The sequence below is a fragment of the Oratosquilla oratoria genome, chromosome 24 (genome assembly GCF_046742065.1).
Source record: "Oratosquilla oratoria isolate Oo_2021 chromosome 24, ASM4674206v1, whole genome shotgun sequence".
NCBI lineage: Eukaryota > Metazoa > Arthropoda > Malacostraca > Stomatopoda > Squillidae > Oratosquilla > Oratosquilla oratoria.
Window position 1 is genome coordinate 55,017,247 of NC_134800.1, and position 10,000 is coordinate 55,027,246.

At 47.9% G+C, this 10,000-nt stretch overlaps 1 protein-coding gene across 1 annotated transcript in view; it reads left to right on the top strand.

Moving 5' to 3' along the window:
- The first annotated feature begins 2,635 nt into the window (after positions 1 to 2,635).
- Positions 2,636 to 10,000, top strand: part of LOC143038651 (uncharacterized) — a 117,234-nt gene continuing 109,869 nt past the window's right edge. The window contains exon 1 of the mRNA XM_076208152.1: positions 2,636 to 3,083. The gene's annotated coding sequence lies outside the window, so the exon portion shown is untranslated. The remainder of the gene's footprint in view (positions 3,084 to 10,000) is intronic.

Sequence of the window (10,000 nt, forward strand, 5' to 3'; positions counted from 1 at the left end):
AAAGGGAAGAAAGGGAGGGAAGGAGAGGGAAGAGAGGGAGGAAAATAGAAAGGGAAGAAAGGGAGGGAAGGAGAGGGAAGAAAGAGAGGAAAATAGAAAGGTGAGAAAGGGAGGGAAGGAGAGGGAAGAAAGGGAGGAAAATAGAAAGAGAGAAAGGGAGGGAAGGAGGTGGAAGAAAGAGAGGAAAATAGAAAGAGAGAAAGGGAGGGAAGGAGAGGGAAGAAAGGGAGGAAAATAAAAAGGGAAGAAAGGGAGGAAAGGAGAGGGAAGAAAGGGAGGAAAATAGAAAGGGAAGAAAGGCAATGTGTGAAAAGTATCTCAGTTCCAGTACACACTTTACTTATATCATAAAGGTAAACGTCAAACGCTCTGCTCCAACCATAATCTACTAAGCTATCCATCAATCTATCTATCTCTATCTGTCATTGTATCCCTTTCTCTCTCTCTCTCTCTCTCTCTCTCTCTCTCTCTCTCTCTCTCTCTCTCTCTCTCTCTCTCTGCCCCACTCTCTCTCTCTCTCTCTCTCTCTCTCTCTCTCTCTGCCCCCACTCTCTCTCTCTCTCTCTCTCTCTCTCTCTCTCTCTCTCTCTCTCTCTCTCTCTCTCTCTCTCTCTCTCTCTCTCTCTCCCCCCTGAGGTGAATCTTAAGCACTGCACGGCCAGACTGCCTCTAATCGAGGCCAACAAGAGCAATTATTATTATTTTTTTTTTATCATTTACGTAATCTCAATGATGTCTAGGTGAGAGATTCGAACCTAGTCTTCTCAGGGCAACAGCTGAGATGTGGTTGATCACGTGGTTGATCACTGGCCCCCGTATGGCTGTGTTAGGATGTGTTAGATGGCTGTGTTAGGATGTGTTAGATGGCTGTGTTAGGAAATATTCGGAATACAGAAACTTTAATCTTATCTGAGGAGGACTGCAAGAGACCATAAGGCCTACAGTAGGTAGTTCTATGTCTTTTACCACCTGTCATTCCTATCCATAAATCTCTTATCTTCTCTTAAACCAAACAATTGTTTCAGCGCTTACTACATGTTGGTAAATCAGGTCTTGCCTATTTCCTTCTTAAAACTAAAATTATCTAATTTACATGCGAAGAATTGCAAGGTCTGCTATAGTAAATGTAATGTGATCTTCCAGTGTATATTCCGAGATAAGGCGTGATGTCCTGTTGAGTCTAATCTAACACAAATCCTCTTCTGTTAGGCGATTTTATTCAGCTACCTGTGCACTGCCGAGAAGATTTCTGTTAAATGAATAAAATCTCCTATCGACAGCACGGTGGAGACCTGCTTTGGAATGGTCCGGGGGCCGGTTCCCGATCTCCGGCCTGAGGAGGTCATCGGGCCTCTGAGGCAACTCGGCTTGGATAGGCTAGTATGGTTTCGGATAGGTTAGGTTAGATTATGTTAGGTGAGTTCGGTTAGGTTAGTTTAGGTTAGGTTAGGTTAGGTTAAGTTAGGTTAGGTTAGGTTAAGTTAGGTCAGGTTAGGTTAGGTTAGGTTAGGTTAGGATAGCTTGGGTGAGAATAGTTTAGGTTAGATTACGTTAGGTTAGGTTAAGTTAGATTAGGTTAGGTTAGGTTAGGATAGCTTGGGTGAGAATAGTTTAGGTTAGATTACGTTAGGTTAGGTTAAGTTAGGTAGGATATGGCCAAGTTAGGCTAGTTTAAGATAGGCTAGTCAAATCTAAGTTAGGTTAGGCTAGGCTAGGCTAGGCCAAGCTAAGCTAAACGAGGTTAGGCTAGGGTAGATCTAGCTTCGGCTAGATTAGACTAGGTAGGAAAGTTTAGTTTAGAATAGGTAATATCAGATTGTTCTAGGCTAAGTTAGGTTAGGCTAGGTCGGGTTAGGAAAAACGATATTGAGTTAAGTTAGGCTAGGCTTGGTTAGTCTAGAGTAGCTACTCTAGGCTAGACTATGCCACGTTAGGTTAGGTTAGGTTAGGTTAGGTTAGGTTAGGTTAGGTTAGGTTAGGTTAGGTTAGGTTAGGTTAGGTTAGGTTCAGTTGTGCTTCGTTAGTTTGGATATGAGTAGCATTTACCTGTCCTCCTACTTCGGGAGTTTTGTGAGGAGCGACTCTGAGGCAGAAGGTACTGTCGTCGTCTCCTTCGGCGACCCAGAAAGTCTAGGAAGTCTCCAGCGCTGAAGAGGCTGGAGCTGTGTCGTACTTATCTTTATAGCGACTTTCGAATGACGAAGCAAGGGTGTGTGGCTGTCACCCCGACCCTATCTCGAACTCCGATACAAGACGATCAACAAACGGAAACAAGCGCCAACCCCAGCCCCCTCTCCCGGGGAATCTTATTTCGGGAAGTGACACAGCTAGAGGGAAGGTGAAGATATCTTCGACTAAAGAAAAGAATCTCTTCTCTTTTATTTTCTATATTTGGGGGAAGCAAAGCTGGAGAAAGAGGCGGAGTAGGAGTCTCTGGGATGCAGTGGTGCCGTGGTGGCATAGTGGTGATAGCGGTGGTGGTTGTGGTGGTGGTGGTGCTGCTGCTGCTGTTAGGATGCCAGATACAAGATGACCGAACTCTTGTGCCGACGTTACCCGTCGACAACGCTGGCGTCGCTGCGGATCAATATTACCGCGCTGGCGGACGTACGACAACGAACCCGGATTTTCACGTAAATGGCCGCTACGGGGCAAGAAATCACGCCTAGGAACCTGGGAACTTTGTTTTCATGCAGGGTGTCCCACAGTGGAGCCAAGACAAGCCCAGGGGAGCGGGAATTAAGCAACCCCGTGGGGCATACACGCGGGGAAAGACTGTTTCCTCTTCGGTTCCATCAGGCAGTCGACCAAATAGAGAGTGAGTGCGAGGGACAGGATTCATGTGCTTGGAGATCCGGTGACTCGACTAGACGCGTTGTGGGCGGGTGTGTGTGACAACTCGCGTAGCCGCACTTCCCCCTCTCCCTGACCCTGGACGAAGGAGGCGGGCTGGAGGGGGTCAAGGCAATCACCATGAAGGATTACAGAGGTCTTCCTCCAACACTGTGACGAGTTGCCAAGGAGGACCAGCAGCACTAGGGCCGACCACGCTGGGCTGCATAAACCATGCAAGGAAACATTGGGTAGGTTGTTCCAGGCCTCAATTCCATTTTCTGTTCCCCCACCCCCCAGGGGGTTACACTCGGGGGGGGGGAGGTGTCGGGCGTTGGGTATGTCCTCGCCTATCTCGCCTGCTTGTTCTCGACGTGCACGGAGACCTTGTTCTCCACATCAGTTTATGTCTCCACCTACTCCCCCCTCCCCCGATCTCCCCCCCTCCCCCGATCTCCCCTCCCCCTCCCCTCCCCCGGCGTATGCTTGCGTTCCTCTCTGCACACACCCTCCTAACCTCAACGATTGCAATTGTCCTATCCCTCCACTTCTATCCCTCACTCCCTCCATCTATCCTGTAGACTTGTCCTCTGCGTATTGGCCAGCCCTCATCCAGCTGAGAAACTGGGATGGCATGACGCATGGAACATTGTTTGAGCTGGAAAGCGTTGAGCGATGGCGTTCAGATGAACGGACTCACGATGTTAACAAAAGCTTCAGGCGTCTTCAGAAGGAGAAGCTGGTCTGGGCTTTGCTTTTACAGGCTTCAGGATCTCATTTTTTTTTTGGAAAAGAAAGAAAGAAAGGAATATATCGTACTTATGGTTGAGTCTCTCTCTCTCTCTCTCTCTCTCTCTCTCTCTCTCTCTCTCTCTCTCTCTCTCTCTCTCTCTCTCTCTCCTTTAGGCTTTCTACTGCGTAACGTTTTAATTGTGAATGTTTTTCTTTTCCCGTGATAATTTCCTTCCGCGTTTTCCTCTTGTTTCATCTTTTGCATTTGTCTTTGCTCTTGATTATCATTTTCCTGTTCTTTTTCTCAAATTCTTTTTTTCTATTTTCTTCCTCCTGGCTCTCCCCCTTCCCATCCTCTTGGTCCCCCGATCGTCTCTCCTCCCCAGAAACTTTAGATTTTTTTTTGTCACACCTGTAAATACACCCCCCTTTCCCCCCATCCCCCATCTCCCCATCCCCCCATGATTCCAGACTTGACCAAACGCAATTTTTTTTTTCTTCAGACCTCCAGCCAGTTCTCTTTAGGACTCTTCATCTCCCCTGCCCCTCCCCTCCCTCTCTTCTTCCTTTCCCTCACTCCCCTCTCTTCTTCCTCTCCCTCTCTCCCTCCCCTACCCCTCCCTCTCTCCCTCCCCTACCCCTCCCTCTCCCCCCGCCTCCCTCTCTCCCGCCTCCCTCTCCCCCGCCTCCCTCTCTCCCGCCTCCCTCTCCCCCGCCTCCCTTCCTTCACTCCCTCTTTCTCATCGTTATGCACTCCCTCCCTCCCTCCCTCCTTCCTCTCTTTTCTCTCTCCCTCCCCACTCCTTCAATCCTACCCTCCCTCTCTCACTCATTCCCTTCCTTCCCTCCCTCTGTCCCGTCCTCACGCATTCCATTTTTCCCTTCCTCCCTCCCTCCCTCCCTCCCTCCCTCCTTCCTTCCCTCCCTCCCTCCCTCCCTCCTTCCCTCCCCCCTCCTTCCCTCCCCCTCCTTCCCTCCCCTCTCCTTCCCTCCCCTCTCCTTCCCTCCCTCTTCTCCTTCCCTCCCTTTTCTCCTTCCCTCCCTTTCTCCATCCATCCCTCTTCTCCTTCCCTCCCTTCCTCTCTCCCTCTTCTCCTTCCCTCCCTTTCTCCCTTCCTCTCTTCCTCCATCCCTCCTTCTTCTCCTTTCCTCCCTTCCTCTATCCCTCCCTCTTCTCCTTCCCTCCCTTCCTCCCTTCCTCTTCTCCTTCCCTCCCTTTCTCCCGTCCTTCCTCACTCCCTCACCCCCTTCTCTCCTCTGTCTTCCTCACTCCTCCCTCCCCTTTCCTGCCTCTTCCCTCCCTCCCTCCCTCCTTCCCTCCCTCCCTCTTCTCCTTCCCTCCCTGCCTCCCTCCCTTCCTCCCTCATCGTAATCTCTCTCGCGTTGGAGCCTTACCTCATTTTTAATTAAAACCTACCTACCTCTCTGGACCTTCTCTCCATCCCCCCTCCCATCCCCACTTCACATATGGGCGTCTATGGGGGGGTAGGGGGGATGGTGGGGGGGTGAAAATGAGTATATCCTTCCTCTCCCCAGTGCTCCCTCATCTTGTGTACCCAGACCATATCGTCTTCTCTCTCCCTCTCTCCATCTCTCCCTCTCTCCCTTTCTTCCTTCTTCACTCCTTCCTTCTCTCCCTCTCTCCCTCTCTCCTATTCCTTACTCTATCCCTCTCTCCCTCTCTCTTTCTCCCCTCCTCCCTTCCTCCTTCCCTCCTTCCCTCCCTCCTTCCCTCCTTTCCTCCCCCTCTCCCTCCCTCCACTTCCTCCTTCATTCCCTCCCTCCCCTCCGTCCTTCTCTCCCTCCCTCCTTCTCTCCCTCACTCTCTCCTCTTCCTTCTTCCTTCCCCCCTCTTTCTTTCCCTACTTCCTTAAGTCCCTCCTTCCTGCCCTCCTTCCCGCTCACCTTCCCGCCCTCCTTCCTTCCCTCCTTTCCTTCCTCTTTTTTTTCTACCATCCTTCACTCCCTCCCTTCCTCCTTCCCTCTTTCTCTCCCGCCTTCCCTCTTTCTCTCCCATACCTCCTTCCCTCCCCCCCATTGCTTTCGTTCGTCATCTCAGAGCACCAACGAATGGTACAGGAGACGTCAGATAATTTTCTTCACACACACACACACACACACACACACACACACACACACACACACACACACACACACACACACACACACACACACACACACACACACACACACACACACGTAATATATACACGTACATCATACGTACATACATACACAAATACATATTATATATTATATATATATATATATATATATGTATATATTTGTATATGTATTCATACATATATATACACATACATACATGAATACTTATAGCCATCCATACATACGTATATATATATATATATACATACACGCATGTGCATATATACAGTACATACATAGATACATACATATGTACATACATAAATACATACATAAATACATACATAAATACATACATACATACATACATACATACATACATACATACATACATACATACAATATTTACATACATAATACATGCATACAGTATATGCATTCATACATATATACACATACATGAATACTCATATCAGTCCATACATACGTACACACATACATACACACATGTGCATATATACATACATACATATACATACACATGTGCACATATACATACATTTCACACAGAGAACCCACTGTCGGAGTGAGAGAATAACTTAAGAGAACGCTAACTTCTACTCTTTGGCTGCCAACTGCAACCCTTTTCGTGAAAATGCAAATCAGGCCAAGTGGCTGGACAAATATATTCTCTTCTGTTGCCAGGTGACCTGGATCAGGTACCATGACTTGGGTCAGGTGCCATGACCTGGGTCAGGAGCCATGACCTGGGTCAGGAGGAAGAGATACTCGTAATAGCTGAGAAGGAGACGTTTCGCCAAACGTGAAATAATGTCCGCAGGTGTTAAAAATGAGACATTCTCACCTCGCCGTTCCTTCCTCTTTCCCCATCACCCTCCCCCGTCCCCTTCCTTCTCTCCATTCCCTTCCCTCTCCCCTTTCCCGTCTCCCCTCTCCCCTCTCCCCTCTCCCCTCTCCCCTCTCCCCATCCCTTTCCCTCTCCCCTCTCCCTATCCCTTTCCCCTCTCCCTATCCCTTTCCCTTTCCCTCTCCCCTCTCCCCATCCCTTTCCCTCTCTCCTCTCCCCATCCCCTTCCCTCTCTCCTCTCCCCATTCCCTTCACTCTCCCCTCTCCCCATCCCCTTCCCTCTCTTCTCTACCCATCTCCTTCCCTCTCTTCTCTACCCATCTCCTTCCCTCTCCCCTCTCCCCTCTCCACTCTCCCCGTCCTCTTCCCTCTCCCTGCTTCCTCTCCCCTCTCCCTATCTTCCCCCCTCCCCCACCACTTTCGCCTTCCCTTCTCCTCCCCTTCCCCTACTCCCTCTCCCTCCAGCTCCCCTTCCCCTCACTCTATCCCACTGCGTTCCCTTTCCCCTCTCTCCTCTCCCCTCTCCCCTCTCCCCTCTCCCCTACCCCCGCCCCTCTCTCCCCTCCACTCTTTTAGAGCCTTGATTGAAGAATCAAAGAAGAATGTTGATCCCTTTACCCCCCACCCCCACCCCACCCCACGCGCACCTTTCCGCTGATACTGTTCGTGATGAAACGGAATCAACTTCCTGCAGAGGCAGTGCAATGTAGTTCAGTTCGAAGCTTTAAGAATCGTTTAGATAAACACCTAAGCAAGATGCTGTGATAACTATAACTTATTGTATATTATTTGTTTATTTGTTTTGTTATCATTTGTCTGTATTTTTATTTGCTCGATTCTCATTTATTATTAGTTATAAGTCAATTTATCATTTTTACTATTTACCTGTTTGCTTATCATTTAACTATACCTATGCATTTATTTATGTATTCTATCTATTACATTATTATAGTTTCTATTTATTCATTCATTTATTTATTTATCATTATTATGATTTTTTCGCATCCGACCTAGATATGGACCAAAAGGTCTCCTGTCGGCATGCTCCGCCTTTGTAATCCCTTTGTAAATATCTCCGGGAGGGTGCTGTCTGTAGGGCGCGGTATCGTCCACATAGAAGCGCTGGGTTATCGAAGTACTAAACCCTTTTTCGAAGTCTTGTCTGTAAGAAGCTCTTCAGGAGGACTAGCATGGCGATCTTAAGAAGCCCGGTCAAAAAAAGAGAGAAAAAAAAATAATTGGGAGGTCATGTTAGGTCGTCATTGTTCCAGGAGGGGAAAAGAGGGGGAAGGGTAGGGTATATGTATGCGTATATTACGCGTGGGTACCCCCCTCTATTTCCACATGAGACTGGGATGGGGAGAAGGGAGGTAAGGTGGGTTGGAATTACTCCCCAATTGATTTTTCTGTTGCAATATTTGTTTGACAAGGTTGCATACATGATACACTTTTATCCTGGTTGATAGAAGATGGTTTCTTCAGCCATCAGAGACTTCTGGCCCTTTACCAGGGTCGGGTATCATGAATATTAACAGAGAGAGAGAGAGCGAGAGAGAAAGAGCGAAAGAGAGAGGGAGAGAGAAAGAGAAAGAGAAAGAAAGAGAGAGAGGGATAGAGAGAGAGACAAAGAGAGAGAGAGAGAGGGAGAGACACAGAGAGAAACAGATAGACAGAGAGAGAGAGAGAGATAAAGATTTTCCAGCGTGTTACTTGTATGGAACTGCCTACCCTTCCCCCTCCTCCTCCCCCTCCCCCTCCCTCTCCCCCTCCCCCTCCCCCTCCCCCTCACCTTTTTCAACCTCCTTCCTGCTGCTACCACGGACAAGGGGTGTAACGGATATGAATATAATGAAGTGTCATCCGGCACATAGAGGTCCCACTTACTCCGCGTCCAATATCAATTCCATAAGACTCTTCGCCCTCCTTAACTCTCGGAAACTCATTGTAAATACAGGGTGGTCCAAAAGTCTTGTTACCACTACCAATAGAGGTACAAGTATTACATTAATACAAAATACACGTCCTGGGTTCAGGCTGTTTGTATGGGCACATGAGCGTGTGTATTATTCAGGCAAGAGCATTTGAGTTGTGCGACATGACGTCACTGAAAGGCCGGACACACACGTGCAGTTTAAACTGACAGTTACAACTGTTCAGTTATAACTATCAGTTGAAACTGCACGTGTGTGGGTATCTCAGTATCCCTGAGATACCCACACACGGGCAGTTTCAACTGACAGTTATAACTGAACAGTTACTGAGATACCCACACACGTGCAGTTTCAACTGACAGTTATAACTGAACAGTTGTAACTGTCAGTTTAAACTGCATGTATGTGGCCGGCAAAAGATTCGGCAAACCAGCTTCTCCGAAGATGACAATACTGGGTGGGAACATTTTGTTCCAGTGCTCTTATTTTGTTCCATTGTTCTTACAGTAAATAAAGTGAATCCAGGACATGTATTTTGTATTACAGTAATGCTTGTACCTCTATTGGTAGGGGTAACAAGACATCTGGACCAGCATGTACATGAATCACATATATTGGGTCCCCTTACATACCTGTTGGTCCTTTTCATTTCATCCTAGCTGTCGCTAGGTAATTTTATTCATGCATGGGGGGGGTAGTCTCTACCCCCGAAAACGGTGATTCAGTTAATGTTTTCCCATTCACTCGACAGGCTTTGCATGCCTCGCGCGGAGCTTTCTCTGCCTCTAGGTAGATTCTCTCCCCTCCTCCTCCTCCTCCTCCCCTCCTCCACCTCCTCCTGATCCCTTCTTCCCCCTCCTCCCCCTTGATCCCCTCCCCTCCCTTCCCCCCCTCTTCGGGTCCCAAGTGATCGAAAACTGCGGTACAGATTATCTAGACTGGACGCCACCGTTTCCAGTTCACTCCCAACGTACCAATCAAACTATCCCTCTCCTTCCACTCCTTCTTTCCTCTCCTCTTCCTCCCTCCCCTCCTTTCCTCTCCTCTTCCCCATCCACCCTCCTTCCCACCCGTTCCATCCCTCCATCTTTCCTTCCTTTCCTTTCATCCTCATCCGTCTCCTGGGTAGTTTTCGATGATGAGGACGATGTCGATACTCGTTAGATCAGCGTTTCTCAACCAGGGTTCCCCGGAACTCTAAGGTTCCGCAAAAGGTCCCTAAGGGTTCCGCGAGAACAAGTGAGATAAGCTAATGCACTTTTGATATTCTATTTAGTTTCATACACGTAATATAATTAAACACGCACGACATATTCTTGGTTATTGTAATAATGTAATATAGACATCATCCTATCTAACCTATTGTTACGATGAAAATAAAATGAGAAAGATATGGTATATGTGTTTTTTTTTTGTTTTTGTTTTTTTTTGCGCAGGGGTTCCTTGAGACATGCAATTTATTTTAAAGGTTACGAAAGGGTAAAAAGGTTGAGAAACGCTGAATTTCTAGATCCTTCGTGACTGAATCCTC